This window comes from Tachypleus tridentatus, unplaced genomic scaffold (genome assembly GCF_004210375.1).
Source record: "Tachypleus tridentatus isolate NWPU-2018 unplaced genomic scaffold, ASM421037v1 Hic_cluster_1, whole genome shotgun sequence".
Lineage (NCBI taxonomy): Eukaryota > Metazoa > Arthropoda > Merostomata > Xiphosura > Limulidae > Tachypleus > Tachypleus tridentatus.
Window position 1 is genome coordinate 20,640,828 of NW_027467777.1, and position 12,180 is coordinate 20,653,007.

Below are 12,180 nucleotides of genomic sequence, written 5' to 3' on the forward strand. Positions count from 1 at the left end.
TTTCGGAAGTCATCAAACAAGCGTTGAGTAAAATTTATTAAACATTGTTGTACTTAAATTATTAGCATCTAGCGACACTCAGCGGTAAATCAGCAAGATTATAACGCTAAAAGCTAGATTTCGATTCCAACGAGGCAGGGTATCTTTAGACACCTCCAAAAACTATCTCATTTGGAAATTATTTTTGTTATTTGAAAGTAATCATGTTACGTGAAGGTATATATTTATTAAATTAAACATATTTTATTACTTACTTGTAAAATGTCATCAAATTTGATTCTTGACTTCTAGAGGTCATTAGACTTGAATCTTAATAGCTGGAGATCATTAGGTTTGGTTCTCGACTTCTGAAGGTCATTAGGTTTGATTATTGACTTCTGGAGATCATTAGGTTTGGTTTTCGACTTCTTCAGGTCATTAGGTTTGATTTTCGACTTCTGGAGGTCATTAGGTTTGATCCATGACTTCATAGAGATGATAGGATTGGATTTTTTTTCAGTATATCTATTGAAGGTGAATATATTTAAGTTTGGCATATACATCCTAACTGTACACATCTGTATATAAACTGTATATAAATGATACAGAAAATGACATTCGTGGAAAAATACCGATGTGAACACAGATATCCAGGAAACTTTCGCCTCGTCACCGTGAACTCAGGATAGGGGTGATTCAAGAAAACCGAGAGGACTTGTCATAATATTCGTGTATAAGATGGAGGTTTTCTTTAAATAACGTAGAAAAACATTTGAAAATAACTCTAAAAACACAATGATGTCAAAAAGTGGAACAAAGATGGCTTTCATTTTCAAATATCAGCGTTGTAAAACATAAATAATATAAAATTCTACACACACCAGACACGTGGCTGAAGGAAATTGGTGTGGCTATCGTGTGAAACATTGTTACGTTGTGTTATGTGGCCGTTATAGAAAACACAAAAAAACGGTATTTCAAAATCTTGAAAAGTGTTTGCATAATATCTTCAGTTAGTATGTAATCAGTAACATAATATTTAAAATAAAAATTGCTCCAACGATGTGAAAGATTTATTATTAAAAAGTAAATCAATTTTTACTGTATTGAAACCCCACATACACTAAAATAGAATGTATACTTTAAATCAATGCATATTTTTAGATTAGCTATAGATACAAAGTACGAAGTTAATGAAAATATTAAAACACAATATAACAAAATTATTCTCATTAATACAAAATAAGTTACGAAGCAGAACTACGATAGGTATTGGTGTTCAATATACTAACCCTAACCACTTCATTTCTTAATTTTAACCTACTGTTCGGAGAGACTAAGACTAGCAGTTTGATTGTCGCTCTTATAACGCAACCACAGTTTAAGGGTGAATGGGAACTATTTTGTAGTTTCGCATGGATTCGAACCCGGGTCCATAGCTTCGAGATACAGAGTTAAAAAATACAGCTAATTTGTACCTCTTACAGAGAAAGAGAGATGGAGACAGACTATACCCTTCCTCTAAACAAAAACATATTCAGATACTAAGTTATCAATTAGAGCAATTTCAAAACGTTAGTTTGTAGTTATACGAATATACTGTCAATAAATTATCTGATAAACAAAAATATTTCAAGCTTGTACGTACCTTCACGTTATAGGTGCGCTGCAGTCGGGTTGATAGATGTTTCAGTATTTTAATTTACGAGTCAGTTCAGAGTATGTTGTTTATTTCTATACCCCCTCTAGTGGCACAGCGGCATGTATGCGGACTAACAATGCAAGAAGCTGGGTTTTGATACCTTCGGTGGACAGAATACAGATAGTTCAGCATAGTTTTGCGCTTAACTACATACACCTAAATAGAACGTATAAATTATAATTAGCAATATACGATTGTGTCAGAAGTCTTAGATTATAAACAGAAACATGTCATTAATTAGATTATCTGAACGTCTTATTCCAGATGTTGAAATCAATTATGAAAACGTGCAAAGTATCGTCGAGGCAAATTAACTTACAAGGACTTATGGATGTGTCGCTAATGTAAACGGGCTTTGGTCCATAAACTCTTACTCTGATTTGAAATTATTAGATCCTTATCTACTGAAATGTTAGACAATTTGTTCCTCTGGACCCTCCAGTATATCTCAGGTTTTATAAATTTGTAATGTGTTGTGTTGCCAGCTTGTTTGTTCACAGATAAGTTATGTTTTTCCTCTTTCTGGGGAAAGAATTTTTTTTTTTCAATAGTTATTTTAAAATAGTTGTTTCGTTCTTGTTTATTTTAACTTCTTAGCTACTGGTTAACTTATAAACTGCACGAAGTAGGTGGTATTTCCAACCTAATATACCCTTTTGAGACACTCTGTGTAACTGAACAGGTCGAATAATCTGAGGTCCAGTTAAAACCATCCTTGATTTAGAACTACTGACCAGACGGAGAGCAAATACACAGCCCTTGCATATACCGACTTGATCAGGAACGGATTTACCTGTCGCGGTCCGAATGTTGGACATTATGATTTATAGCAAAGCCGGTTCAAGAGTCTGTGCTTTAAGAGTGTTGTGTGTTTACGACTTTTATTATTTTATGGCTGTTAATGTGTTTTCCATATGACAAAATATTATTACATTATTTTTATTGTACATTTCTAATTTTTATTTCTTTCATACCTCTAGGTGGCGTGGATTCACACAGACAGATCTACTCTTTTAACCCTAGCTACGCGCGTAATCACAAGAAACTCTCGTTACCACGTGACACACAATAGCCACCGCACGTGGTGGTTACACATTAAACACGTACAGATGAGGGACAGAGGACAATACATGTGCCAAATCAACACCTCTCCCATGAAGAACCAAGTTGGCTACATAAAAGTAGTTGGTAAGCATTGGGTGTTTTTATTTAGGAAGAAATAGTCTTAGCTCTATGGATTTTCATTTTATTCGATGGAGGCGACCTAACGTCAGAAACATAGATAATGTATGTCATAAACCAGAAAGAAATGAACACCATGAGAAAAATAATAATTTTGGTAGCAGAATTGAACACAATTACATGAACGATTGTTTATTCTAGGGGATTACGAAACTTATGACGTCTAAGTTTTACGCACAAATCAAAGGTCAGTACGTAACATTGTTTCTCAGTATTCTTCAGTAAAAACCGCAGAATAGAACCAGATTTTTTGCACCTTTGTTTCTCTGTACAAACGACAGATCAGAACCAAACGTTGTGCACCTTCCTTCTTGTGTACAAATCACAGATCAGAACATATTGTTGTGTTCTTTTATTTCTGTTACAAACCAAAGAACAGAATCTATCATTGTGTCCCTTTGCATTTTGAGACAGAGCAATTGACCACAATATAAATTTGTCTTTTTACAAACCTTAAGGCACATTAGTTCAAACTATCGAGTGTTTAAGTGGAAGTAATTTAGTGACATTTTAATTTCACAAAACATCATATGTGTTTTTATTATTTGTTTTACAAAACATTCTATACATGATAAGAGCTGCATTATATTTCGCTTATGAGGCTTATGACAAAAACACTCATTACCACCAAAAGTGACAACAACACTGTATAGTGTATCTAGTAATAGACAACAACAGTACCAGGAACCCTGTATATTGTACCTAGTAATAGACAACAACAGTACCAGGAACCCTGTATATTGTATCTAGTAATAGACAACAACAGTACCAGGAACCCTGTATATTGTACCTAGTAATAGACAACAACAGTACCAGGAACCCTGTATATTGTATCTAGTAATAGACAACAACAGTACCAGGAACCCTGTATATTGTACCTAGTAATAGACAACAACAGTACCAGGAACCCTGTATATTGTACCTAGTAATAGACAACAACAGTACCAGGAACCCTGTATATTGTATCTAGTAATAGACAACAACAGTACCAGGAACCCTGTATATTGTACCTAGTAATAGACAACAACAGTACCAGGAACCCTGTATATTGTATCTAGTAATAGACAACAACAGTACCAGGAACCCTGTATATTGTATCTAGTAATAGACAACAACAGTACCAGGAACCCTGTATATTGAATCTAGTAATAGACAACAACAGTACCAGGAACCCTGTATATTGTATCTAGTAATAGACAACAACAGTACCAGGAACCCTGTATATTGTATCTAGTAATAGACAACAACAGTACCAGGAACCCTGTATATTGTATCTAGTAATAGACAACAACAGTACCAGGAACCCTGTATATTGTATCTAGTAATAGACAACAACAGTACCAGGAACCCTGTATATTGTATCTAGTAATAGACAACAACAGTACAAGGAACCCTGTATATTGTATCTAGTAATAGACAACAACAGTACCAGGAACACTGTATATTGTATCTAGTAATAGACAACAACAGTACCAGGAACCCTGTATATTGTATCTAGTAATAGACAACAACAGTACCAGGAACCCTGTATATTGTACCTAGTAATAGACAACAACAGTACCAGGAACCCTGTATATTGTATCTAGTAATAGACAACAACAGTACCAGGAACCCTGTATATTGTACCTAGTAATAGACAACAACAGTACCAGGAACCCTGTATATTGTATCTAGTAATAGACAACAACAGTACCAGGAACCCTGTATATTGTACCTAGTAATAGACAACAACAGTACCAGGAACCCTGTATATTGTACCTAGTAATAGACAACAACAGTACCAGGAACCCTGTATATTGTATCTAGTAATAGACAACAACAGTACCAGGAACCCTGTATATTGTATCTAGTAATAGACAACAACAGTACCAGGAACCCTGTATATTGTACCTAGTAATAGACAACAACAGTACCAGGAACCCTGTATATTGTATCTAGTAATAGACAACAACAGTACCAGGAACCCTGTATATTGTATCTAGTAATAGACAACAACAGTACCAGGAACCCTGTATATTAAATCTAGTAATAGACAACAACAGTACCAGGAACCCTGTATATTGTATCTAGTAATAGACAACAACAGTACCAGGAACCCTGTATATTGTATCTAGTAATAGACAACAACAGTACCAGGAACCCTGTATATTGTATCTAGTAATAGACAACAACAGTACCAGGAACCCTGTATATTGTATCTAGTAATAGACAACAACAGTACAAGGAACCCTGTATATTGTATCTAGTAATAGACAACAACAGTACCAGGAACACTGTATATTGTATCTAGTAATAGACAACAACAGTACCAGGAACCCTGTATATTGTATCTAGTAATAGACAACAACAGTACCAGGAACCCTGTATATTGTACCTAGTAATAGACAACAACAGTACCAGGAACCCTGTATATTGTATCTAGTAATAGACAACAACAGTACCAAAAACCCTGTATAATGTACCTAGTAATAGACAACAACAGTACCAGGAATCCTGTATATTGTATCTAGTAATAGACAACAACAGTACCAGGAATCCTGTATATTGTATCTAGTAATAGACAACAACAGTACCAGGAATCCTGTATAATGTACCTAGTAATAGACAACAACAGTACCAGGAGTCCTGTATATTGTATCTAGTAATAGACAACAACAGTACCAGGAGTCCTGTATATTGTATCTAGTAATAGACAACAACAGTACCAGGAACCCTGTATAATGTACCTAGTAATAGACAACAACAGTACCAGGAGTCCTGTATATTGTATCTAGTAATAGACAACAACAGTACCAGGAGTCCTGTATATTGTATCTAGTAATAGACAACAACAGTACCAGGAACCCTGTATATTGTATCTAGTAATAGACAACAACAGTACCAGGAAATCTGTATATTGTATCTAGTAATAGACAACAACATTACCAGGAATCCTGTATATTGTACCCAGTAATAGACAACAACAGTACCAGGAGTCCTGTATATTGTATCTAGTAATAGACAACAACAGTACCAGGAGTCCTGTATATTGTACCTAGTAATAGACAACAACAGTATCAGAAATCCTGTATATTGTATTTAGTAATAGACAACAACAGTACCAGAAATCCTGTATATTGTATCTAGTAATAGATAACAACAGCATCAGAAATCCTGTATATTGTACCTAGTAATAGACAACAGCAGTATCAGAAATCCTGTATATTGTATTTAGTAATAGACAACAACAGTACCAGAAATCCTGTATATTGTATCTAGTAATAGATAACAACAGTACCAGGAACCTTGTATATTGTACCTAGTAATAGACAACAACAGTACCAGAAATCCTGTATATTGTACCTAGTAATAGATAACAACAGTATCAGAAATCCTGTATATTGTATTTAGTAATAGACAACAACAGCATCAGAAATCCTTTGTATTGTATCTAGTAATAGATAACAACAGTATCAGAAATCCTGTATATTGTACCTAGTAATAGACAACAACAGCATCAGAAATCCTTTGTATTGTATCTAGTAATAGATAACAACAGTATCAGAAATCCTGTATATTGTACCTAGTAATAGACAACAACAGCATCAGAAATCCTGTATATTGTATCTAATAATAGACAACAACAGTATCAGGAACCCTGTATATTGTACCTAGTAATAGACAACAACAGTACCAGAAATCCTGTATATTGTACCTAGTAATAGATAACAACAGTATCAGAAATCCTGTATATTGTATTTAGTAATAGACAACAACAGCATCAGAAATTCTGTATATTGTATCTAATAATAGACAATAAGAGTATCAGGAACCCTGTATAATGTATTAACATTCAGTACAGCGTTCTGTACACAGATTTGTCTGTTTATCATAGTAAATTCCAAGGAAATTTCAGTCATTACAGAACAAATAACCAAGATATTAGGAACATGACGTTTTATTACAATAATGACCTCTTTCTAGATGTAAGGATATTATGGAAATTAGGTATTTAAAAAGTGATTGAGAAATGTTGTGGAATAAATTATAAATATGTTTATACAATTTTGTATCCATTCACTTCAAGTTTCGTCGAATTCATTTTACAAATTGTTTTTAGTGACGTCATGTTCTAAATAATGGAAATCTGAGCTATCACCAGTTATTCAACTTGCCGGTTTTCTAAACAGGACAAATCAAGTTTATATTTTGATTTTTTTAAATTAATTAACCAAACAATAACCGGCAAGCTGTAAAAGTGCAATGTTTTATTTTAAAATTGGATAAGCTTTATGATTTGGTTGTTTGTGGGTTTCAGGATATTACAGCGAACTTACACAAGAGATGTATACACTAGCTGTCCCTAATTTTCAAGTGATGATTTGGTTGTTTGTGGGTTTCAGGATATTACAGCGAACTTATACAAGAGATGTATACACTAGCTGTCCCTAATTTTCAAGTGATAGACTAGATGGTTAGCACCTTGTCAACTGCACCCACTGTTAAACCTTATACACTCCAATATAATAGTAAGAAGTGACTGTCACTCATATAACGCACCAATATCCTTAAAGTGCGGAGAGCTGTTTCTGTCGGTAAAGGATTTGTTTTGCTATATGATTAGGCACAAAGCTACACGATGGGTTATCTCTGGTCTGCCCACCACATATGGGTGGTGAAACCCATCTATTGAAACCCACTTTTTCGCGGTGTAAGTTAGCAGACATACAACTGTGCAAATAGAGGAGAGGCATCAGTGAGGGGGCATGAACCATGATACCTCAGTTAACATAACTTTGCATATTAGCCGCTAGTAGTAACTAGGCCTAAATTAACTGGTGTTTTATAGGTAGAATGTCGTTCCATTCTGGTGTGAAAGTTCCTCTAAAATGCAATTCTGGGCCAGGTGTGACTTCCAGTGTACCAGGACTGGTAATCTGACGGTGTGGGTTACATCTTGTTACTGCTCTACCCAATTATAACACCGAGAATTGAATGTAGGTCGAGACTGCGGATCACCAGATCTCATACACTTTGTGTAGTTTTGCGAGAAAAATTCTCAAACGAACAACAAAAGGATAGTTACCGAGAAGACCCGTCATTTTCAGAAATAGCTTAATTACGAGGCGTAAAAACTGCAGGAAAAACACTAATCGTCAAAATGTGACCGGAGTTAAAGTGTTTGAGAAGGATGCACATTATTACATCTGGATAACTTCACTTCACCCTCCCATTAATCAATTATACGCAACGATTTTAATTTGGGCTCGTCTTGTCATTGAGAACTTTGAAATTAAAAGCTAATGTCAGGCTTTGAAGTCGAGATTAAACCGACATGTTTGTCAGGTGTTTTCTAACAAGGAGACAATAAACAATATTTTAATTAACTTGTTATTGAGAGACGTAAACAAACAAAACTTGTAATTATAGCTGAGTTTTATTCGTAACGGAACTCTGTTCAGCACTCTGTTTGCTCACATGTCAAGAGAGCGCATGCGTTGTAGCAGATGGATCTGCGTCACTCAGATAACTGTTCCAGTGGTAGTTCTTTGTTCATGTTTGGAAAATGTAAATAGAATAATGCACACAAAATACATAAATCTATACTACAGCCTAACAAACAACAAAATACATTTTGGATTAAACAAACATGAAATTTGTTCTGATAAAATTATAGATTTACAAATTATTACTTTTAAAGTTTCAAACGTCAAACGAACAACATACATGATAATATTGCCTGAAACAATATTCACGAAAATATTGTTTGAAACAATATACGTGATAATGTTGTTTGTTTGTTTTGGAATTTCGCACAAAACTACTCGAGGGCTATCTGTGCTAGCCGTTTCTAATTTAGCAGTGTAAGACTAGGGGGAAGGCAGCTAGTCATCACCACCCACCGCCAACTCTTGGGCTATTCTTTTACCAACGAATAGTGGGATTAACCGTCACATTATACGCCCCCACGGCTGGGAAGGCGAGCATGTTTAGCGCGATACGGGCGCGAACCCGCGACCGTCGAATCACACGTCTTACGCGCTTGGCCATGCCAAGCCCCATAATAATGTTGTCTGGAACAATATACATAATAATACCGTCTGGAACAATAAACATGATAATATTGCCAAGAACAATATACATGATAATATTGTCTGAAACAATATACGTGATAATACTGTCTGGAACAATATACATAATAACACCGTCTGGAACAATAAACATGATAATATTGTCAAGAACAATATACATGATAATATTGTCTGGAACAATATACATGATAATATTGACTGTAACAATATACACGATAATATTGTCTGGAACAATATACGTGATAATATTGTCAAGAACAATATACATGATAATATTGACTGTAACAATATACACGATAATATTGTCTGAAACAATATACGTGATAATACTGTCTGGAACAATATACATAATAACACCGTCTGGAACAATAAACATGATAATATTGTCAAGAACAATATACATGATAATATTGACTGTAACAATATACATGATAATACCGTCTGGAACAATAAACATAATAATACCGTCTGGAGCACTAAACATGATAATATTGTCAAGAACAATATACATGATAATATTTTCTTAGATTGAGATATTTCTCATAATTTTTACTGTTTTTATTATCCAGTTGTTTCTTTAGAATAAACACTAAACTTTGTAATACCGATCATTACTGACGGTATACACAACACAATAATGTTATTAACTTTGTAATACCGATCATTACTGACTGTATACACAACACAATAATGTTACTAACTTTGTAATACCGATCATTACTGACGGTGTACACAACACAATAATGTTGTTAACTTTGTAATACCGATCATTAGCGATGGTATACAGAGCACTGTCATGTTATTTTCGATGCCTAACCATCATGTCATATTATTGTGACATTTTAACAGCCACCTTGAAGTACAGTAAACGACATAAGAAGGGGTCGCGTGAATCCTACCCTCCCTGAACTGAGTATTATGTTTTGTTTGTATCAGGTATGTTTATTCCTGAACTGCTGTTCGAAACCTGTCTTGTTTCTTCGAAAATTTGAAAGAAAGCTTTACATTGGAGGTCCAAAGTTTAACAGGGAAGGAGATATAAGAATGCACATATCTGAAAGTGCTTTATGTATACATTTTAAAACCTATTGTTTCTTACATCCATTCATAAAGAAATAGTAGAAACTTAGTTGAAGGCAATGTTACGATGCAGACCTTTGTTTTTGTTGTTTAGTTCTTTGTTGGTTACTTTCCACTCGAGTATGAAATCTCCTTGTTCCATGAAACATAACCAAGTGTAACCCAAGATTTAAGTAGTTTTTGGTTTTTTTTCTGTTACTGACATTTTACCCTAGAATGAAACTTACATTTTAAAACTTTTCTAAATATGGCATCGTTTTAAAATATGTTCGAAGAATTCGAAGAAGCGGCTTATATCTTTGAACTTTCTCATGCAATATGATTTTGAATTCTACGAGGCTTCTTTGTCTCTATCAGAAGCAGAAAAGAATGAGCCACTTGGAATAAGTTCCGAATTTCTATTTTTAAAGAACTGTGCATTAGGATCTATCTAATGGATAATGTATATAAAGAACTGTGCATTAGGATCTATCTAATGGATAATGTATATAAAGAACTGTGCATTAGGATCTATCTAATGGATAATGTATATAAAGAACTGTGCATTAGGATCTATCTAATGGATAATGTATATAAAGAACTGTGCATTAGGATCTATCTAATGGATAATGTATATAAAGAACTGTGCATTAGGATCTATCTAATGGATAATGTATATAAAGAACTGTGCATTAGGATCTATCTAATGGATAATGTATATAAAGAACTGTGCATTAGGATCTATCTAATGGATAATGTATATAAAGAACTGTGCATTAGGATCTATCTAATGGATAATGTATATAAAGAACTGTGCATTAGGATCTATCTAATGGATAATGTATATAAAGAACTGTGCATTAGGATCTATCTAATGGATAATGTATATAAAGAACTGTGCATTAGGATCTATCTAATGGATAATGTATATAAAGAACTGTGCATTAGGATCTATCTAATGGATAATGTATATAAAGAACTGTGCATTAGGATCTATCTAATGGATAATGTATATAAAGAACTGTGCATTAGGATCTATCTAATGGATAATGTATATAAAGAACTGTGCATTAGGATCTATCTAATGGATAATGTATATAAAGAACTGTGCATTAGGATCTATCTAATGGATAATGTATATAAAAAACTGTGCATTAGGATCTATCTAATGGATAATGTATATAAAGAACTGTGCATTAGGATCTATCTAATGGATAATGTATATAAAGAACTGTGCATTAGGATCTATCTAATGGATAATGTATATAAAGAACTGTGCATTAGGATCTATGTAATGGATAATGTATATAAAGAACTGTGCATTAGAATCTATCTAATGGATAATGTATATAAAGAACTGTGCATTAGGATCTATCTAATGGATAATGTATATAAAGAACTGTGCATTAGGATCTATCTAATGGATAATGTATATAAAGAACTGTGCATTAGGATCTATCTAATGGATAATGTATATAAAGAACTGTGCATTAGGATCTATCTAATGGATAATGTATATAAAGAACTGTGCATTAGGATCTATCTAATGGATAATGTATATAAAGAACTGTGCATTAGGATCTATCTAATGGATAATGTATATAAAGAACTGTGCATTAGGATCTATCTAATGGATAATGTATATAAAGAACTGTGCATTAGGATCTATCTAATGGATAATGTATATAAAGAACTGTGCATTAGGATCTATCTAATGGATAATGTATATAAAGAACTGTGCATTAGGATCTATCTAATGGATAATGTATATAAAGAACTGTGCATTAGAATCTATCTAATGGATAATGTATATAAAGAACTGTGCATTAGGATCTATCTAATGGATAATGTATATAAAGAACTGTGCATTAGGATCTATCTAATGGATAATGTATATAAAGAACTGTGCATTAGGATCTATCTAATGGATAATGTATATAAAGAACTGTGCATTAGGATCTATCTAATGGATAATGTATATAAAGAACTGTGCATTAGGATCTATCTAATGGATAATGTATATAAAGAACTGTGCATTAGGATCTATCTAATGGATAATGTATATAAAGAACTGTGCATTAGGATCTATCTAATGGATAATGTATATAAAGAACTGTGCATTAGGAT

General features: G+C 33.6%; 1 pseudogene across 1 annotated transcript in view; it reads left to right on the forward strand.

The window, feature by feature from the left end:
- LOC143241699 (neurotrimin-like) overlaps window positions 1–12,180 on the forward strand; it is a 64,879-nt pseudogene that overhangs the window by 23,126 nt on the left and 29,573 nt on the right. The window contains exon 4 of the transcript XR_013022262.1: window positions 2,662–2,869. The product of XR_013022262.1 is annotated as a neurotrimin-like (transcript). The remainder of the gene's footprint in view (window positions 1–2,661; window positions 2,870–12,180) is intronic.